This window comes from Lissotriton helveticus, chromosome 7 (genome assembly GCF_964261635.1).
Source record: "Lissotriton helveticus chromosome 7, aLisHel1.1, whole genome shotgun sequence".
In the NCBI taxonomy this organism is placed as follows: domain Eukaryota; kingdom Metazoa; phylum Chordata; class Amphibia; order Caudata; family Salamandridae; genus Lissotriton; species Lissotriton helveticus.
In genome coordinates, this window is record NC_136068.1 from 1,192,264,306 (window position 1) to 1,192,270,959 (window position 6,654).

Consider the following 6,654-nt stretch of genomic DNA (forward strand, 5'->3'; position numbering starts at 1 on the left):
TAGTGGCCTGACTTTGGCTGTAACAGTTTTTAGATCTTTAAAGAGAGGGTCAATAGTCAAGATTTTCCAAAGTGAGAACTTAGTTTCGCCCAAAACCAAGAAGTTTCACAGAGAAGGGTCCTTCAGACTAAAAAAAGAAAATTGATTTTGACGTTGCGCCCCCCACACTTTACACAGGCAGCATAAATAGGAGCCAGCACCAAAATTAAGACCAGAGAAAACATGGATTGTTTATGTTTAGGAAGGTGACCCTTCCTACACATAAACCACCCTTAAGTAAAAATAACAGTTGTAACCTCGGTGTGTGCTGCATAAAGCAGCACACACTGAGGTGACAAAATGGCATTTCAAGATGGTTTATGCAGAAGGAGCACCTTCCTATACATAAATAATCTCCCCCTGTCCTAAGTGTAGGGCCAGCGCAGGGGGAAACACTAAGCTGCACCATATACTTGTAAATATGATGCAGCCATGCATTTCTGAAGTGCCTCATTCTGCCACTTCTTTGTAAATATTTCCCTTTGTTGTAAATGTTTCAGAATTAATGCAACCTTTTCGGATGTTAAGAGTAATATTTCATGAGCCTCAACAACATAAAAAAAATGCAAGTCAGTTAGAATTGCCATTGCGAAGTCTCCCACTCATGCCTTACTGCTTTGATAAAAGTAAACACGTGTAGATGTCAGTGCATAGGGGTGGTGCTCTTATGGGAACTCGAATGGAACGAGTTTGTGTCTATAGTGCAACAGTGTTTATGGAGCGTGTGAAGGAGAGGGTCACTAAGCCCCTTAAGGTGGCTTAAATGTTTCATAATTCCAAATGTGAGTGTTTGCAGTGTGGAATTTAGGAGGGTTGGCAAAAAAACATCAATGAGTGTGTGCAGACCCAAAAAAATAAATCTGAGTGATGACCTTGTATTCAAATGGCTGATAAACAATGGGGCATTCTCCTCTGCCTGTGTGATCAACCGGTAATGGTAAATCAGGGAATACATAGATATTCATGTGTGAGCACAACCACCCTCCACCGAAGGAACCAGTTCCTGGGGAAGAGTAACAACTTTTTGAGCGGAACCACCTCAGATTTATCAAGCCAGGCAAGGTAGCCTTCTGTGGCTTGATAAATCCATCTTTCGGTGTGTTGTACTTTCGCCCCGTTGCATGACACCCCTCGTCTGCATCTTGTAATAGATGGATGAGCTTCGTAAAGCTCAAAGTGGGCAACTGGGCTAGAGTTCTGGCAGTTAACACTGAGAAGGGCACCTATGCACATGTGTATGGCACTCGCCCAAAAAGTATTAGCATAGTATGCGAGTGGAACAATTGTGCACAAAACAATAATATGAATTTACGGGGAGAAAAACCCTCACGTACCACAGATTATTTAGAGCGCAGCTCCTGTCCCGAACTATAATCATTATCTACAGTCAAGTTGCAACACAACTTAAGATAAAAGTACCCCCCCCCCCCTTCTAAAGAATTTCACTATCCCCTTACTTCGCCGCAATGCATGTAACTTGTTCTTAAAAGAACTACTTGGGTTTGGTCCAAGAAACTCCAGTTATAAACAAGGTATTATTACTCTTGCACTGTTGCTTGGCCAGTGGAACCATTGTTGGGGTTACCACCGGTTCAAAGACAGTGCCTTTCAAAAGCAATTAAATTAACACATTGAACGTAACCCCCACCCAAAAAATACAACACAGACATTCACTTTTCAAGAACAATTTCTTTTATTGAAAATAAAATATTGCGCTTCTTTCTTTTATGTCCATATAGCAAGTCCAGCGATTAAGTTCCGCCTGAAAGGAAAAAAACACAAAGGTTCGAGCCGTCAATGGTGCAACAGTTGACTTTTTAAAAACAATTGCCCGTCTTTATAGCACATACTGGCACGTCAGAAATGAAAGCAGCTTCATATATATCAGAAGTCTAACACGTATTAAAGTCATCATTTCGTGCCACTAATTATTCTCCCACCACACAACCTTAACATAAATGTAAATAGTCGGCATAGAAAGTTTCTACACACCCCTTACCCACTTAAATCGCATTAGGATTGTGCATAAAGAAATGTAATTACCTGAAAATTATAGGGGGGAAACCCAATGATGCAGCCTACACCGACAGGCGTTATGCAACAACGCTGGAGCTGCCGGCAAATGCATGCACCCTTATTTAACCGAAAGAGAAATTAGCTCTAGACGCAGTGAAATGGACTTGTGCAAATGAGCAGCACATGTGCCATGGTGGACAAACACATACAAATTAGTGAAGACGGCACGTGCTGACTAAACACAAGCAAAGAAATGGTAGGCAATAGTGCGCCGTAAGCCCCCTAAAAGTAAACAAAATGACTCGCACACCGAGCGTGCTGTGCGGTCTGAGGTAAGACCTCAAACAGTGGGAGTGAAAAGATATGGCATATCTACAAGAGAGGACTACATTGAACATGTCCGTTCTCCTTAATTCAGGCATCCCACCTGTTTCCGTAAACATGCGGAGGCTTCTAACCGGCTGTGCTGCAGTGTCCCCACTTAAAGCCTAAATCTCTCCCCAGTTACTTTTGCCTTCAAGCTACTGACGCGCCTCTGTAGGAGGTTGTGTGCCGCACCCATACACATTAAGAAAGAGCCCGATCAAAGATGGCCGCCCTCGCGTGTCTGCCATTGCTGGGAAGCAGACAAAAGATGGCAGCCGCTGCACTGTACCGGGAGCCCCATTCACCCCACCGTAAACGGACGTCGTTCAGTAAATGCCTTCAAGATTTCGCCCTTCAAACTACCACGATGTCACACGTACCAGTGCAGAAGGAATGCCTGACGGTTTACAGGTCATTAAACACCCGATGAGCGAGAAATAACGTGACAAACCGGGATAGCCCTAGAAAAAACACGCCAGCTAAAGCTGGGGCGCCCAGGTGGTGGTGAAGAGGGGTTGCACGGAGGGCGATGGTCCCAAGCGATTGCTACTACGCCCCGGGCACGTGCATGTCGACTATCCGCCCCCCTCGGCGATGTGGCAAGACTTTGGAACATCGCTCTGCAGCATGCGCACAGGAGGCCCGCTCTCGAGGCCTTCATGCGAGATCCCTCCGACCATTCACTACAGAAGGAGCTAGCCCTGGTCCCTGGTGTGGGGGCCCTAAAACAAAACCTTTACCCACCTGAAGCTCCAAGATCCTCGCCACGTAAACTCACGAAAAAGAAGGAGGAGAATGTCACGCTGGCCGTTTACATACCCTCCTCATCCTCCTCCCACGGTGACGTCCCGAAAGGGGCGGTCAAGCTGAGCTTCATGCTGCTAGTTGGGTATACAGGGGCCGTGGGAAGCTGTGCTTTTTTTTGGGAGCAGACCTCGACTCCTCCCACCAAACTGATCAGACGATTTTATCAGTACATACATTTGCAATGCAATAGGTCTCGCATTAGGAAAGTTTGAGCTATTGGTATTGTAAATGACAATTTTTTTATTTATGAGTTGGTTTTGAAAAAAGCGAAAATAATAGCTTTGTCATTTACAATGCCAATAGTTTTAACTTTCGCAAATGTGACACCTATAGCATTTGTAATGCAATATGTGTTGTATTTACGTGACTTAGATGATTTTATATGACAAATAACCATGGCTTTTAATTTTTTTAATCATTAATACTTAAATAAAAGTTGTTGTAATTTATAATGGCAATAGCTTTTGTAAATAACTTTTGTGAAGATTATGTTCATTGTATTTTATTGTGATGAAAATCCAAGAACAGAAGTGAAATATTAACATCTTTTTGTGACATTTCTAATAAAGCTTGAAACATTGAGAGAACATATTTGAACCAGTTGTTGTTGAATGGTTGCACAGATTGATGCTGTGGTGGCGCTGAGTGATGTGGTGGCTACGAGTAATGCTGTTGCGTTCAGTGATGCTGTGGTAGCGCATAGTGATGTTGTGGTGCCCCTGAGTGATGCTGCGGTGGTGCTGAGTGATGCTGTGGTGATGCAATAGATAGAGTACGATAGATAGATAGAGTGAGTGTGATAGATAGAGGGAGGGCGATAGATAGATAGAGTGAGGGCGATAGATAGATAGACAGAGTGAGGGCGATCAATAGAGTGATGGCGATAGATTGAGTGCGATAGATAGACAGATAGAGTGAGGGCAATAGATAGACAGATAAAGTGTCTATGTTGCATTGAGTAGAGTGTAAGTATGTGGCATGTAATTGTGTGGCGTCTAATTATGTGGCACTGAGTGGTATTGTTTGGAGTGTATGTTGCATTGAGTGCAGTGTAATGATGTAACATATAATTATGTGGCACTGAGTGGTATTGTGTGGAGTGTGTGTTGCATTCAGAATAGCGTAATTATGTGGTGTGTAATTATGTGGTACTAAGTGGTATTTGGAATGTATGTTGCATTGAGCGTAGTGCAATTATGTTGAGTGCAATTATGTGGCACTGAGTGGTATTTGGAGTGTATGTGGCATTGCGTGCAGTGTAATTATGTGGCGTGTAATTATGTGGCACTGAGTGTTCTTTGGAGTGTATGTTGCATTGAGTGCTGTGTAATTATGTGGCGCACAAAGTGCGTAGATTGAGTGACCACATGAGGAGGGGGAAAGAGGGAGGAACAGGAGAGGAGGGAGCAGCGTCCGGATGTGGTGTAACAGCCAAAGCAGCCGACCGTGAAGCTGGGGAACCATGTTCGAATCTCGGCGTTGGCTCAAGCATCCTGTGATTGTGTGCAAATCACCTAATCTCCCTGTACCTGAAAAAGGAATGTGTCCATCTGTAATGTAACTGGTGATCATATAAAGCGCTCTGATCCCTTCGGGTCAAGTTGGTGCTATATAACACTGCAAAGAAATATAATTTTAAATAAGCAGTGTGGTAAGCGATATGAGGGGGTGGCTTGGTGGGGGTGGCACAGGGATATTAAGTGGCGGCAAAGGTGCAAAAAACAACTGTGTTGGCTGAGGGGTCAGCACAAGGAGTTTGTGGTGGCAGAAGCTTAATAAACACAGAAGCAAAGAGCATGGTAATTGAAACTGCAGCTGTAAGCCTTTAATGAAGCCAGTGCAGGAAGTAAACAGTCCACTGAGCAGCGGTCAGGTGTGGGATAATGGCCAGAGCAGCCTACCTTCAAGATGGAGAACCAGGTTCGAGTATCGGCTCAGGCATTCTGGGATTGGTGCAAATCATTTAATCTTCGTGGGGAGAGGAGTTGGCCTAACGGCTAGGGCGCTCGACCTCAGACCTGGAGGAACTGGGTTCGAGTCTCGGTAACAACGCCAAAACCTCCTGTGATTCTGGGCAAATCACTTAATCTCCCCGTGCCTAAAATGAAAGTAACTGGAAAACGTAAAAATGTAACGTAACTGGAAAAATATGTAAAGCGCTCTGATACCTGATTCGGTTCGGGTCTAGTTCGCGCTATATAAAACTCTGCAAAAAAAAAACATCTCCCATGCCTGAAAATGTAATGTGTCCATCTGTAATGCTGTTTATGTAAAGCGCTCTGATCACTTCGGGTCCAGTTTACGCTTTATAATTTTGCACAAAAAATATATATACAAAAGCAGTGTTGTAGGAGCTGTGGGGGGGCCACACGAGGAGATTAAGTGGCGACAAAGGTGTAACAAGCTGCCAGATGACCGTGTACTGGGAGGGGGAGGGCTATTAAATGAAGTGGGATAAAGCGCTCTGATCCCTTCAGGTCGAGTTGGTGCTATATAACACTGCAAAGAAATATAATTTTTTAAATAAGCAGTGTGGTGAGCTGTATGAGGGGGTGGCTCTTGTGGCATGCGTTTTTCACTGTGGGAATTTAATTGTGGCATGCGTTTTTCACTGTGGGTATTTCGGGCTGTTTTATAGTTTAATGTGGCTCTGTGGTATTTGGTATTATTCCTGTCTAGTGCTTCTTTTCTGTAAGTAGGTCTGTGTCTCGCCTGTGTTGTGTCACTTTCGCCCATCTTGACCGTCTTGCCCTCTGTTCACAATTTTGTATTATTCCTGTTTAGTGCTTATTTTCTGTAAGTAGGTTTGTCTTTGCGCTTGTGTTGTATCACTGCTCCCATGGTGTGACCCCCCCTCCGCTCCCCGTTTCCCACCGCTGCTCCCCCGCGGCCCCACCCCCTTCCGTTTCTGCATCCCCATTGACCACCACGCTCCCGCCTCAAAGCTGCTCCTCCTTCCCACTTGGCCTTAAATGGCACCCGCACGTACGCGCAGCGTTCACGTGCAGCGAGCGCGCCGATTGTGCGCCGAAGGCAAGCCCGTCTGCGCCCGTCCGCGCCTGGCCCGCGCCCAGCGCCAGGACCCCTGGCCCCCGAGGATGCCAGCCCACGCGACGAACCTACGACACCGCCACCCTCAACGCACTCAAACCTGACCGGTACCCCGCCTGCTACCGAGCCACCCCGAAACGCACCCACGGACCCTTCACCTGCCAAGCCTGCAAGTTCACCTGCATCCGGACCTGCACCGCACCCGACAAGCCGAGCACCAGCAGCAACCACCCCACGGGTGTTGAGACCGCTCCGTCCACAGACACGCCGTCGAACTCTGGAACCTGCTCCACACAACATCACCAGACGCCGCCTTCCTTACAGAAACCTGGATGAACGCCTCCTCAGCGCCTGACATTGCCATAGCCATCCCGG

The 6,654-nt window shown here is 46.0% G+C and overlaps 1 non-coding gene across 1 annotated transcript; it reads right to left on the reverse strand.

The window, feature by feature from the left end:
- Window positions 1-1,507: 1,507 nt before the first annotated feature.
- Window positions 1,508-1,646, reverse strand: LOC144771260 (small nucleolar RNA SNORA50). The gene has a single exon (XR_013599213.1). It is a non-coding gene; the product is annotated as a small nucleolar RNA SNORA50 (small nucleolar RNA).
- Between the last annotated feature and the right edge of the window lie 5,008 nt (window positions 1,647-6,654).